The sequence below is a fragment of the Heterocephalus glaber genome, unplaced genomic scaffold (genome assembly GCF_053883595.1).
Source record: "Heterocephalus glaber isolate CG9 unplaced genomic scaffold, H.glaber_assembly_v1.0 deba00001472, whole genome shotgun sequence".
Classification (NCBI taxonomy): domain Eukaryota; kingdom Metazoa; phylum Chordata; class Mammalia; order Rodentia; family Bathyergidae; genus Heterocephalus; species Heterocephalus glaber.
In genome coordinates this window covers 11388437-11404041 of record NW_028258315.1, presented here as the reverse complement: position 1 = coordinate 11404041, position 15605 = coordinate 11388437, and positions in this window count along the sequence as shown.

Genomic DNA, 15605 nt, shown 5'->3' with positions numbered 1-15605 from the left:
TAAATCCATAGACAGTTTCTGTGAATTCTTCTTACAGAGAACCTTTAAAATAGGAAATTGAGTTGCTTAATAAGTTTTGCAAGACAGATTTATTTGAGCCACTGAATTCAACTGACTCTTAAGTCTGTATATATTCACGAAGCAAAAAAAAATTAAGTGAATCTCAGCAGCAGATGACATTAGTTACACTTGCATGAGTTTGACTAATCACATAAGCATGGTTGTAGGGAAGCCACTACTCCCCAGCTCAAATTTAACTGCTGTGAATGCTGGAATCTCTAGGACCAAAATTATACCTTTATAGTTTATAAAGTTTTCCCCATACATAATCTTATTTATTTGCATTCATTTCTTAAGAAGTATAATGAGTTTCATTTTGCTGGGTAAGCTGAGATTTTATAGGATTAGTCCCTTCTATAAGATCCCCCAATATTAAATAATTTTGGAGACCAGTTCTCTGAACCCATGTATACATTCAAAGAATTAAAAAAAAACTCTACTATCAGTTCTTAACTAGCAATCAGAGCAGTTCAGACAGTTCACTAAAATGTTTAGATAATTTCCTCTTTTGAGCATTTAAATGGTTCTACTTAGAAATTATTCCACATCACCACCTAAGGAAAACTCATACATAGTGACTATGTTTACTTAAGGGGCAGTCTGCCCACCACACCACATATTTTGATCTTGTTCTTATGTACCTTGCATTGGTAGGGGCTGGGGTTACCATTTTTGTTTATTTTTTCTGGTACTAGGGATTGAACTCTTTCTGCATGCTAGGCAAGTGCTCTACCGCTAAGGTCCATCTACAGGCCTTTTTAATTTTATTTTGATACAAAGTCTCACTAAATTGCCTAGGGGCCTCAGACTTGAAATGCTCCTTTCTCAGCTTCCTAAATAGCTGGGATTTTAGGCCAGGTGCAACTGTGCCCAGTTTAGGCACATTTTACATGTAAAATTTATAGTCTAAAATAGTGAAATAAGCAATCTGATCATTTCTAAATGAAATAGGCTTAGAAAATTTCACTTTAAGTGAAATAAACTTTTATTTTTTCATAAGGTAATTTGGTAGAGTTTTCTGTTTTCCTATAAGTATTCAATATACATGAAAACAAAATGTATTTTGTTTGGGGGATTGATATTAATTATATCAAGAAATATGTGTATTTATAATTGGAAAAGTCCTATAATGAAATGAAATGCTACCAAAATATGTATTAGTAGTCAAAATGTATTCAAGTCCAAAACTTACTCTCTTTGAACTTACAGTCCTATGTCCAAGGTATGTTGGTAGCCTTTCCTCATGCTGTAGCTATCAGGGAGCTCAGAGTTGAATTTCCAGCCTAATTCGCACTAACACTGTTTTAATGCGCCGCCCCCCACCCCCCATCTCCCAGCTTCTTCTGAAAGATTCTCCATGAAATTTTGAATTTGCTCTTTCTGGGATATATCCTTTAATTGCAATTTGTCTCAATTTCATTGTGGAAGCTAGGATGACTTGTTTAGCTTTCTCTCAACAATTCTTAAACACTTTCTGCCTATTGGATTTTGGGATACAAAGTTAAGAAACAAAACAAAACAAAAAAATGGCCTTTTCCCTCAAGCCACTCATGAAATCACAAATAGGAAAATAATTAAATAAAAATGCAAAGCAATAAATACCACTTTTGTATATGCAAACATAGGTCTACAATACCACAGGAATCTCATATGTCCTGTAGTTGTTAAGAAATTACCACATATCTTCCCAGGATAGATGCTCAATAAATATTTGCTGAGTGGATAAACAAATATCTGGGAAGGTGTTAGAGGACAGGCCATCTCAAAACATGCTAAATGGCCATACTGATTATTCAAGCTGAAACCACTCAAGGAGCTGTAACTTCAGAAAGGACTGGTGGTCTGTCTTTTTCTCCAGGCAGCAAGCAAGGTTCTTTTGGAAGGAGTGGGCTCCTGTACCAAGCTGGGAAAATAACCTGAATCTGCAGAGACGAGTCATTGGGAGTGTAATGAACATGAGTAAATAAAATCTTTGCAATGATCTTTATCTTCCATTAGTTTTATACCCCTTGTATCTTTTAGTGGCCTCCTTACAATTTATTACCTTCTAGAGATTCATTCATTCTATAATTCCTTTGCAAATTTATTATTCTTTCTCAAAAGTATAAAAGCATCATATCTTTATAATTTCTTTGGACTTCATTCCCTTGTGAAGATCCTCATCTACAAAAAAAACTTAGTATGTTTTTCTCTTGTTAATCTGCCTTGTATTAATTGAGTTTCTAGATCCAGCCAAAGAAACCACATAAGCACAAAGGGAGGACGGAGTAGAGACAATAGTCCCTTCCCTACAATGCCTACCTTAAAAACGATAAGCATATGTGTAAGTACACAATCAGGCCAATAGAATTTCACAGAAAACAATGTTAGAGTCAAAAATTTAGGAAAAGAGAGAACCAATTGTAGAGCAATCTCAAGAGATACAGATAATGGAGTTCAGGTCTTTCCTGCCCATCATATCAACCGAAAGAGCAGCTGTGGAGCGTAGTTCACTACATGCTGCTCCAGGGTCCTATTGTACTCACCCCACATAAGATGAAGGGTGGAGTCCTTGTTATTCTGAGGGCCTCACCTGCCTGGTGCACATGATCTAGAGACAGCTTGGTGAATAACCAAAAAGCTTCAGTTATGACTCATGTTTGAAAGATCCTTTGAGGTAGGTGTATTAGTCACTTTCCCATCACTGGAGCAAAATACCTGACACACAAAATTTAAAGGAAGCAAGGTTTATTTAGGCTCACAATTTCAGAGGGTTCAGTCCATGGTTGGCTGTCTCCAAGGTATAAACAGCATGGTAAATGGGCCTGGTGGAGAGAATCTGCTCAGCTCATAGCAATCAGAAAATAAGGAGGAAGGGAAGAGCTGGGGACAAGAATACACCCTTCCAGGTCATGCACCCCAGGAAACATCTCTAATCAGGCACCTTTTCCTAACTGCATATACAGCTATAAAGTCATCCATGGATTAATCCACTGATGAGTATCGTGCCCCCTGATCCAATCGTCTTCCAAAAGTCTCACCTCTGAGCAAGTGAGATTGGGGGGAGATATTTTAGATTTAAAACCTAACAGTGGGGAATAAAAGGGATAAAGGGGGACAAAAACATTCATTTTAAGGTAAGATGCTAATGGTTTTGACCAAGTGGACCACTGCTGAATGCATACTTTTAAGAAACTTGTTATGTCTTACAAATATGTAATGTACATTAAACATTGACCCGGTGAGCAGAAAAATATTTATTGAAGATATGCCATGATGCTTTCAGACTATCAACTGCTGAAAGCACTGGAAAGGTCATTTATTAAATAGATTTGACATAGTGAAAAACATCTTTTAGCTTCCAAAATGGAGCAATGGATCCTCTCAGCATCAAGCCAGTAAGAGAGGAATTGTAGAACTCATAAGGCATTCACTGATCCTGCAGCCTATCTCCTGAGAGGTCTGTACAGGGTAAATGCTTCTTTCTTTTCCTATCTTATCTTGAGAACAAGGACAGTTAAGGCAAAGAGAGCAAAGAGCTTTGTGAAGGCACTACAGAATTGTGTTAAATTGAGTTCTTCCTTCCTCTGCTTGTTATCAAAGCCACTCCTGGTACAGAAAGTGCCCTTTGCCACACAGACTTGTACTTGTAAATGTGTTGCAAAAACCTGGCTAAGCCTTGCTAGAGTGGCCCAATCTTGTTTATGCAATAAAAATAAGTGAAAGTTGAAAGTATTTTGGCAACCAAAAATCGCCTCAAGAAATTGAAGTTTTCCGTGTTGACAATCTCTCCCAAATTCATAAGCCTTTGCTGAGATGCAGTCATTTTAACTTGAACACCATCAATATGTGAATGGTCTAAATGCTCACAGGGTGGTCCAGAACCAAGGAAAGAGCAACCAGCTCAAACTCTTGGGAAGCACCTTGCATTTGAGGACAATTGAGAAGATTAGGAGAGGTTTACTATTTAGTCCCTGGCTGTGCCTTAAACTATTTCGAATTAAACATCACTGACTACCCTATGGCACCACCAACAAAGAAAAGATTAATAAAGACTATAAACACTCTTGGGTTATTTCTATTTGAAGTTTTATTAGGTACCCAGCAAGGAGTGATGGTGGAATGATCAGACCCAGAGCCTTATGCCGCTGGCTCTCAGCTCCCTGCACTGGCAGACTAAAAGAATCACATTTTGTGGGTGAAAATGTAGTTGATTTTAGGTGACTACTTGATCTTTCCCATGTACACCTCCATGCTTTTTTACATAATCATTCTGCTTCATTTTCATGTGGTCATTCTTTGTGGCTTGTAAGTCTTTGTTTATATCTTCTGAACTTTTTCACCAAGGCTGAACTTTTAACTACTTATCGATTTTGCTTTGGATTTTCACAATCAAGGCTAGGCTTTACTGGGCTCTAAATAAAATTGCGGAAGTGGAGACATTAGTAGTCTACTACTGTATGATGCTCACTTTTAGAATCTTATGACATGATATTTTTGCCATTTCTCCTTTTTTCCTTTCTTTTATCCACCCATCAGCATTTTGTTTTGGATAAGGTCTTGCTGGCCCTGACAGACTCCTGTTAACTTAGGCTAGCCTTGAATTCATGATCCTCCTGCCTCAGTTACCTGAGTGTTGGGATTACAAGTGTGGACCATGATGTCTGGCTCATCCATCACCATTTGTAATCCAGAGACTCTCCCAAGACCCTCTAGTACCAGGCCTACATGTCCTTATGTAGGCTGAAGTTTGCTTGGGCTCCCATCCCAGGCCTGATTCCTAGTACAGTGATATTTTAATTCACAAACTTAATCCTTTCCACCATTTTGGTTGCAAACGGAATTAGATGAGAATGGAATCAAATTCAATGGTTAGCTTCAATGTTGACCTTACGGGGAAATTTGATTTGCATTGCAACCAATTTGCTTTGGGACCAGAATCATGGAAAGAATTAAGTTCTTGAACTGAGGCACCACTTAGGTGCTGGGTGCTGCCTCTCCCCCTGGCTTCCCTGGGCTCCAGGTGCAGACTGTGGCTTCCTGCTCACAGTGTGGCTGTGTGGGGGAAGTGTGGCTTTGAGAATATATATGCTCCTTTCAGTCCTGTGCTATGGGTTCCATAGGTCTGGGGTGGAGCCTGGGAGCCTATAGATTTTTAAAAAGTGTCCCAAGAAATTGTTATGCAGACAGAAACCAGATATGTCTTTTGAAATGACTGTTTTTACTCCAAAGAGAGCTCAAATATGATGAATTTTAGATAGGCAGCTGGTGAAGTTGCGACCTCTTTGGAACGTTTTGCTTAAATTGATCAGGCTTTTCAGAGGCCCAGCACTAGGGAAAGTCTTTTCTGAGAGTCATATATGTGGGTGGGGCTGCTGGCTTCCACCTCCTTCTGCTGTCTGCCCAAAGGCAGGAAGAAGGTGAACAGATCAGGTGGGGTGGAAACTTGTCCACTTGCAGCCCACTGATAGCCACTGAGAGGTTCCAGCACAGAAAACTCTCCTCTGAGTCATGGAAGCCATCTTTTTGTATCACTGTTTTGAAAAATGTGATTTTGGGGGGACGTGGGGTGAATAATGTTTCCAAGTATTTGTGTAGCTTAGTCATTCTCAAACCTTTTAATATCAGGAAATCTATGCTTTTAAAATATTACAGACAACCCCAGACAGCTTTTCACAGTGTGGGTTTATATTTATCAATATTGACTGTTAGGTATTAAAATTGTGGTATATTTTCAATGACTATGGGATATACATAACAACAACAAACCATTACATGAATGCCAATAACATATTTTTGTGAAAAATAATGGTATTGTCCAAAACAAAATTAATGAGAGAGGAGAATATTGCTTTGCATTTTACAAATCCCTTTGATGTCTGGTTTAAGAGAAGAGAGCTCAATTTTCCAGTTTCTGTACGCAGTAGTTGAGTTGGTTGTAGGCTTTGGAATTTATCGTTGTACTCTTGTAGAACAATGACATTCACAAATGCAGATAACCTTGGCAATGTCAGCTTTGACCATGTGGATCCCCTGACAGGTCACAGGGTCCTCCGCATACCACACTTTGGGAACCACTAGCTAGCTCACTCTTCCCTACTTATCATGTTTTTTTGTTATCATATGAACAGGATATTACATAGAGATGTAGCGGAATATTTTCCTTTGCAAACACAACTTAGCAATAGATAGGAAGCTCCCCCTAGCCTCCACGGGTGCTGAGGTTTGAACTCAGACTCTTGCCCAGGCAAGGCAAGTATAGTGCCCTACCACTGAGCTATATATCACTGTCTTTTATACTTTTATTTTGAGACAAGTCTCATGAAATTGCTCAGGTTAGGGCTGAATTCACAGTTCTCCTGCCTCAGTCTCCCAAAGCAGCTGGATTACAGGCATGTACCATCAGGATCTTCCCTTGAAAATGTTTGGATGCTGAGCAATTTCCAGGAGTTGAATTTAATCTCATGGTTATTCATAAAAAGGCAGCTCTCATTTCAAGAAAGTTGTACCCTCTGGGAATAAAATAAAGAATCTAGGAATTGGTTCAAGTGATGGTGGAAGGTGTGATGCAGTCCACTCCCTGGGGATGTGGCTCATTTTGGAAATGGGCAGTTCTGATGAATTGCTGGGGCAGGGTGTATCATGAAACAGCAGCCGGGTGCTGTTTGTCCAGTGAACACCAGATGTGGATGAACAGCCCTGCCATAGTGTCCACTAGAGACTGAGAACAAAGTGATCAAGCCAGGCAAGGTGGCACATGCCTGTTATTCCAGCACTGAGGGAGGCTGAGGTGGGAAGATCAAAAGTTCAAGTTTCATCTAATGAGGTTCTGTCTCAAAATAAAAAACAAAATGAGCTGGGGATGTAGCTCAGTGTGAAGGTCCCGGGTTGACTCCCCAGTACCCCCCCCCCACACACACAAAGAAAAAGAATAAAGTGATCATGGAAGTTTGTCATCAATCTTATGACTGGTATAAAGCCTGCCTGAGAATAGACAATGTGTGTGCGTGCCTGTGTGTGTGTGTTTGCCTGTGCATGCATGTGCACTGGGACCGGTGATACATTGGCTTTCATATTATGACATATACACTTCTGATATAATTACCATAATTTTAGGGAAAACACAGCTTATTCTATTAAAGTAAATTCAGTCTTAGCAACATATTAGTGGCAAACCCATGTATTCTTCCTTTTTTAACATGGATACCTTGCTTCTTTTCTTTATATGCATGTACTCTTTGTTGTAATTATCTTTTCAATAAAACATACCATTTCACTGCTTCAGGCTGACTTAGTGTCTGTCATCTGGTTGAGGAGGGAATTGAATATTGAACATGTCAGAAATATGAGTCCTTTGGAGAAGAAGTTTCCAGAGCCTGGGGCTTTGCCTTGTGCCTCTGCCAGTACGGGGCATTCTGATTCCGTTGCCTGTTTTCCATCGTTGGTTTTTGTGGTGCTGAGAATTGATTCTGGGGCTACAAGCATGCTGGGCAAGCACCCTGCCGCTCAGCTACATCCCCAGCCTCACTGTCCAATTGTGTAGCTGACCTTTCTATTATACCTGCATGGACATTAAAACACCAGTTCGCTCTCTTGTAGGAGAAACTAACCAGAATGTGTATATTCGAACATACCCAGGAAGCATTAAGATATTTTCTTCAGATGTTGAAGCTTCTTCTTCACATCTGTATAGTTAATGAGCATGTGTCCCCATTTTGATTTTAAAGCTTAAGCTGCAAAAATTCCTTTGATTTAAAAAAAATTACTTCTAGACACATAAAAATCCTTCCCAGTATTATTTTTACATAGACTTGATTATTACTTTAACAGCGGTACTAAATGTCACAACTATAATCTCCATAAAATATATAATCTTAATAATCTCTTACATTCTTAAAAAAGAACACCTGACGTTGGAATTTTTCTTAGGTATAAAGAGCTAGGGCCGGGGATTTAGCTCAGTGGTTTCGCCGCCTGCTGCGCAAGCTCAAGGACCTGAGTTCGATCCCCGGTACGGAAAAAAAAAAAAAAAGAGCTGCTCAGCAAGGAAATAGCTTCCCTGCTCCAAATGGCTTCAGTCCCCCCGGGCCACCACTGCACTGTCGCAGGCAGCCCTTCTTTCCCGGCAACCACCAGACCCGGCTGAGGAGCTCGGGCGTCACTGGGCATCGCTGGGCTTCACTGCACCCGGGCTGCGTCAGGTCCCCAAGGCCTTGCTCAGCCTCCCAGCCTCCCACTCTCCCGTGGGGCCTGGGCTCCCACACAACACGGGCCTGCCCCTGCCCTTGGTCTGGTCCTGCACCTGCCTGTCCTTCACGGAGCCTGCTCAGTGCCTAACAATCCTTGTTCTACCCCTTGGAAATCTCTCCTGCTGCCCTCATGGCAGGCCTGCTTCCATGACCCTCGTATGAACAGAGAGCCCCTGCTGACGGGGTGGAGTGCACCCATAATTTCTTTTCATTTTAGAAGAGCTTCCTTAGGTATAGACCCAGTAAAAGGACAGGGGCCAAAATAATTCTGCCAGGTGCTAGACTTTGTGGTGTGGGGTATACAGCTTACATCACTGTACAATTTACTGTCTGGAACTAAGTCCTGCCTACTGTAGCCTAAACATCTAGAAAGCACTGGACCACTGAAATTCCAGGCTCCTGCACTGAAAGAGGGGGCTATACCTGGTAGCACAAACTGGAGGCAACAGAAAGCAAGTCAGTGATTTTTGTGAAATGAGGGAGGTTAGTTTTATATCCCAGAAAACATTTTGAAGAATAAACACTGTAAGCTAATGAAGCTCCTTAAACCCCAATACGTCACTGATTTGTATAGCTGCAACTTAGACATAGCAGTGTGTGGTGCTATAGAACACCCAGCACAATAGTGAGAGTCTACCATTTGAAATAATTGCTTGAAAAATCTCTGCAATTATTTTATCAACCTGGATACGAGAAGGTGACAGTTTCAGTCCAGATGAGTGTAGATAGAGGGTCGGAGAGCAAAGGCAGGGAATCCCAGATGATGACGAGAACCTAAATGACAGCTGGAAATAAGGACACAGTTAGCACCCAGCTGGATACCTAATCACTCTTGGGTAAGGATTTTGCCAATGGTGCACAGCACAACTTGATTTTTAATTTAATATTTTATACCAAATGTGGTTATTCCTCAGTTCAGCTTGGGTTATGGAGCAACCAGAATGTGTCCCATGCAATGCATTAGACATGAGGACAGTGTCAAGCTATTCCTGTTCCCAGAGAGGACAAGACCCATAGAAAGCATAGAGAGATGACACTGTACAGTGCAGCGGACCAAGCAGGAGACCGTAGAGGGCCGGGAGGTGCAGTGAGCCAAGATTCGGCTCGGGAGTTGGGCATGGGAGCAGGGCGTGGTGCTAGATTGTTGGAAGGCGGGGGCTGAGTCCTCAGACTGTGGAAACCTATAAGGGCTCTCTGTAAGACTGACTTAGTGCTCTGGAGCCTGAGGGAGGAGGCAGAGGGTCAGGGAGCAGAGCGGAGGGGACCCAGGGCGAATTTGGGCAGAAGCCTGTGCTCCAGGCTGAGGGAGAGACAGATGGGAAGGGTGAGGCCCAGCCTGCGTCTGCCTCAACAGTGTGGCAGGACAGGACGAGGCCCAGGAGAAGGACAACCGGGCCTGAGGGTAGCAGAGGAGAACATCATCATTATTTTGTTAAGATTTGTGGCAAAATAACTCTTTGGGAGTAGGCAGGTCGCATCGTCTTCACGTGAACGTTACCCGAAGCCTGGTCTGAAAATCATACAGGATGAAGTCCAGCCAGGATCAGGCTTTGATCCTGATAGGGGAGAATTACTCTCGAAAATTACATTTTCCAAGTCCTTAATACCACTTACCTTTTAGATGCAATGCTGGAGGACACCATGTCAGCACATCAGGTTTTAAAATCTCTTTCAACCGAATGCAGTCCATTAAGTTTAAAACTAGTGAATAAAGACTCATCATTGTTAAAAGGTTTAGCAGGCTCAATCTCTCTCTCTATGATGTCGTGCATGTGAATGAAGTTACTATGTCTCTCAGTGGTATCTTCTTCCTTTTGTATTTTTAAAATACGTTCATCCTTCATTCACAGGAAGGAGATTGCTTCATTTGTCTCTCTCTCACCACAGCCTCGCTCGCTCAGACAGTCCTTGAGAAAGACACCATGTGTCTCACACACAGCTAACTCATCTTAGGTACCCAAGCCCATGTCCCCTCTTTTCTTCCCCAGGACTAACCACTACCTTTCACTTTTGTGTTTTTCTTTCCCTTGCACATTTTTATACTTTTTTTACAAATCTTTGTGTGCACACTCAATGTGGTTTTCTCTGCTTTAAACTTTATGGGAACACTTTTGTACACCACTTAGCCTTCTGTAACTTGCTTCTCTTTTGTAAATTATATGTCATGGTGTTGATCTGTAGTAATACATGTTGTTTATTTGTATTCATTTCTGTATACTATTCCATCATATGAATATGCCAAAATGTTCTTACACATTTCTGGCATTTAATGTCAGTGTCAATTACAATTTTTATTATGTAAACATGAAAGCAGCTAGGATGATAGTTTTCTTGAGAACATGGGCTGGAGCTTCTCGAAAGCACATGTTAGGAGGAATACGTCTGGCCCTAGGATACAAGTATCTTCATCTTGACTTGGTTTTGTCAAATTATCTCTGGTATAATTTTCTAGTTATACTGCCCGTCAGCAGCTGGCGAAGATCTTTTGTTAGTATTATTGTTGCTATTGTTTTGTTGCTTTTAGATAAGCTCTCCCTTACCACTGTCTTGCCCCAGCCTCCTGACCGGTTGTCTTACAGGTACTTGCCACCAGGCCTGGCTGAAGATCCTCTTACAAGTTAAGCATTAACATTTTCCAAAAATGAAAACTTCCCAGTTCTTCAAGTCTTCTTTTTTGCTTCTTCAGGACACTTTCATTCATTTAAAGGGGCTTTCTTGGGCAACAAACCACAATAATACAGTACCTGTCATTTTGCCACTAATATAAGTGACAGATACTTTTATATTTCATTAAAATCATTGCAGACATCTCAGTATTTGTGTACATATATTAATAATTGAAATTATATAATAATTGAACCCACCACTAAATTCTATTAGAATGTGTTAGTAAAGAACTGCATATTACCATGGCACGAATTTGGTGGTTTTTAAATAGTTTCATAATTACATTTGATATAATTTGATTTCTTTTTGCTATGGTTTGCATGAGTGTCCTCTAAAGGCCTGTGGATTAAAGGTTTGGTCCCCAGGGTGGCATTCTTGGGGTGTGGGGAAACCATTAGGAGGTGGGGCTCAGTGGCCGGTCGTTAGGTGATGGTGGGCAGGCCCTTGAGGGGATTGTGTCTCATCTTCTCTCCTTGCTTCCTGGCTCATAATGTAAGCAGTTCACTCCACCACCCACTCTCGCCATGACGTGCTGCCTCACCAGAGGCCCCAAACCATGAGGCTACTCAATTTGGTACTGGATCCTCTGGAATCGTGAGCCTTATAGACCTTTTCTCTTTATAAGTTATTTGCCTTTAGTGTTTCATTATAGTGATAAAAAGCTGACTACACATTTGCAATTCTGTGCACTTTAATTTTTACCTTTGACTACTGTCCTTATAAAAGAATCCATAGACTCTACCAGATGGCAAACAGATTTGTGGCACCAAACACTGTTAGGGTCTACCATTGGGTTGACTTAGTTTTCCCCAAGACAGCTGACAACTGACTGAGACTGAGGAAAAACAGACTAAGCAAAGGACAAGAAAAAAAAAAGAGAGGGTTTTCTTGTATCTGAAAACCAAAAACCAAAACAACGGACCCCCCTCCCCCCAAGACTTGCCTTGCTTTCAAATATGAAACAAACTTTCCCTCACTGCCAGATGTAATTAATGTTCATTTGCTGGGTAGTGCTGTTCTTTTTGTGACTAATTATTGAAACAACATATCGTTGTGAGTACAAATAGTTGCCTTCTGACTAGATTTTTGCATATTTCCCCAATATAGGAGCCTGCTAGCACAATCCCTGCCTTCAGCTAAGCGCATGCAAGAGCCTTTCTGTGAAGCACCAGTTATTTACTGCAACTAAATTATTGTACAGTACACTCTGCAAAGTTGTAGAATAGCAGAATATCCAGGAATCTGCTATATGAAAAGTCAAATAATTATAATTAAGAAGCGTTTTGAAAATACAATCAATGACCTTAAACCACAACTGTCTGCTTAATAATAACCAAACAAATCATGGGCACAACACTCAAAACATAGACAAATATTTTAGCAGCATAACAAATAAAGAAATAATATTCCTAAAAGGAGAATGGGGCTATTTTTGATAACTTTAAGCTGCAGAATAATCTTTGTGTCAAACACAGGAAAAGGACTTTTGGTGAGACAGTATTTGTTCTTTACTTTCCCCTGGCTGAAGCTACATACAGCTTCATCAGCAATTGCATATTTGATTATCAAGAAAAAAACCCCATGAGCAGTAAGTGTACACAAATGGAGATACTTAAATAATTATCTGCACAAGAAATAAGCTAACATAAAGGAAAAAAACGGGGAACCATAAACTAGTATGACTAACTAATGAGTATTTAATTAATTATCTCATCAAAGAGAAAAGTAGATTTAAGATTAAACAGCAATATAATTCTAGTCCTTATTAAATATTTCAGGAAAAGAAAGCCTTAGTAATTCTTAACTATAATTATTAATTTATGAAATAAAAAGCAGCATGAATATTCTGAAGTATTGATGAGTGTTATGAGTTGTTCACCAGCAGCTTCACCACTCTCTTCAAACCCATTATCACTGCCTTCCATGCTTACACAAACATGCTTGGAAACACACTCTAGCACCTACGGCTACCACCACACACTTATACACCCCTATCACAAATACGATACCTCAGATATTTTAGAGGGAAAAAGCAAAAAAACAGCTTTATGAATTATGTCATCCCCAGACTGGTATATCCGTAATGGTGAGTTGGTTTATGCAATTACCATTACAAATCCATTAATACACTATACAACTTCTTTCAAGTCATTTCTCCAAACTTTCTAAGTAGATGTAATTTCTTGACATTTCATTCCTATTTCTTTCTCCTCATCTTATTCTGCATTATTCATCCTCCATTGCTATTATCTATCTTAAATTACTTTTATTTCCTTTAATAACATTTTAATTTTCTAGCATATTAAATTTTAAATCAATTTCTAAAACTATTGGAAGAGTTTTTCAAAGTGAAAAACATTATGTGAAACATATGTAGTAATGCTCCAAAATGCTTTCTTTGAATTAAAAAAGATAAGCCTCCTGTTTTAAATTCAAAATGAAAACAAAATGTCTTCAGTGAATACTTCATGTATGATATTCAAAATATATATATATATTTTATTCACAGAAATTTTCATATATGGTTATGGCAGAACAATTTTGTATAATTTTATTTCCTGCTGGTCAATCATTTTGATGGATTTATTTGTGCTTTTAGTATAATTCTGTGTAGCACTTAGGAATATATTAAATATATACGACATCTTATTTATAGACACACACAGTTATATCTGCAGGCTATCATAAAAATTAAATGGTTCTATAAAAGAGTTCCTGTATTAGTTACTTTTCTCTCTCTGCTGAGACAAAATACTAGACACCCAAAGTTAAAGGGGAAAGGTTTATTTGGCTTACAGTTTGTAGAGATTTCAGTCCATAATCAGCTAACTCCAAGGCAGGGATGACAGACAGGCATGGCAGAGCAGAAACAACATGGCACACACAAGGCAGCAAAGGTAACAAGAGAGTTAATAGCATCTTCCTGCCCCTTTTATCTTAGTCAGACTACTTAGGCTGGGTAGCACTCACGCCCTTAATCCTGTTGTCCTTGAACGTAGCATTGACTCATGAATCAGTTCCAGCTTCACACACTCTAGATCAAGCCCATGACCACATGAGGCTTTGGGGGAACATCTAGACCCAAACCATAACAGTTCCCATATGAAAGAAAACTTTACTATCCTTTGCTTGTTTTTTCAGATTTCATAACATGTTGAAAATAAAAGTGACCAGCATGACTTGTGTAATATAATATTATGGTGCTTCTAAAACAGTCTAATCTGAAAAGCTTATATTGTTTTATAAACATTATTTAAAATTATTTTTAGATGAAATTAGAACACTAAAAATCCAACCCCAGGAGAGAGAAAAACATAAGAGCTGATGAGATGGAGTTATAAAAATACCCAATTGTGTAATTTGAGAGATTGCTATGAAAACCAAGGGAAGCCAGGGAAATAAACAGAGAAGTCTTCAATTCAGACAAGATGTCAAAATCCCAGCCGATCTGCTTTGGCGGAGACGCTGAGAAGGCCTGGGGTCCAGTGCTCCTCATTTGTGGGGGGCCCTGCGAGTTTCCGCAGTGAGAGAGCATCCAAATTGCCACACAGATCTGTCTTCAAGGCTCCACCATGGACTGTGCTTTCCCTTGTCCTAATAAAACTTCAGAGTTTGTCCTGAATCCAGTATTCCTAATTCTGTATTCTTTTACTTAAAATAATGAATACAGATGCATTCTCCAGATTTAGCAAGTAAAAATACAAAAGCTCTAGTTGAATGTGAATTTCAGGTAAAGATCCGATAAGTTGTTATAGTAGAGATGCTGTTTAATTTATCCAGATTAAACCCATCATAAATTCTAAATATCATAAGTTGAAACGCATATAGCCTACCTAACCGGCCACACCCCCTTGCTGCGGCACAATGCCCTGTAGAATAAGTGGCTCCCCCTCAGATTGCAGGGTGACTGGGCTCTTCGGAACTGTCAATGCCCAGGATCCTAAGCAAGGATTGGACCACATATTTCTAGCCTTGGAAAGGCTCCAAATCCCAAATTTGAAATACCTTTTCTTCTAAATATATATTACCTTTCCCTCATCTTAAAGTCAAAAAGTCATGAAGTCAAACCATGGTAATAGAGACTATCTGGATAAGTATGTCAAGGGCAGTGCTTGTGTTAGAAATTTACTTGTTGCTCATCTGAAGTTCAAATTTAGTTGGGCATCAGGAAATTCCCCAACATCCCTATTGCCAAGTTATATAAGCCTCAGATTCTAGAAAACCTGAATCTTCCAGGCTTTTCCTTGTGCAGGGAGAAGCACTAAGCGAGGAAACTTCAGAATCCGTAGAATCATCAATTCTGGAATTGGAAGACGCTCTAAGAATGCTCCGTGTTTCATACCAGATGGGGAACCTGGTGTAGATCAGACAGACAGCTAGGCTAGGATTTAGCAGCTTTGAGACCCAGGATCAGGCTAGGGTGATCACTGAGAATCCAATACAACTACAGACCTTTTGGCCCTCAAGGCATACAAATGCACCAAGACATTTTGTATCAAATTTCAGAGCGTCCCCCAGGTCTCTTAGTGCCCTCTTTTAGACCACAGGGTTAAGCACCTCTGCAGGACCCTGTTAGAGACAGGAAGATTGGGGCCTCAGCAGAACAGCGCGCGCGCGCGCGCGCGCGCACACACACACACACACATACAC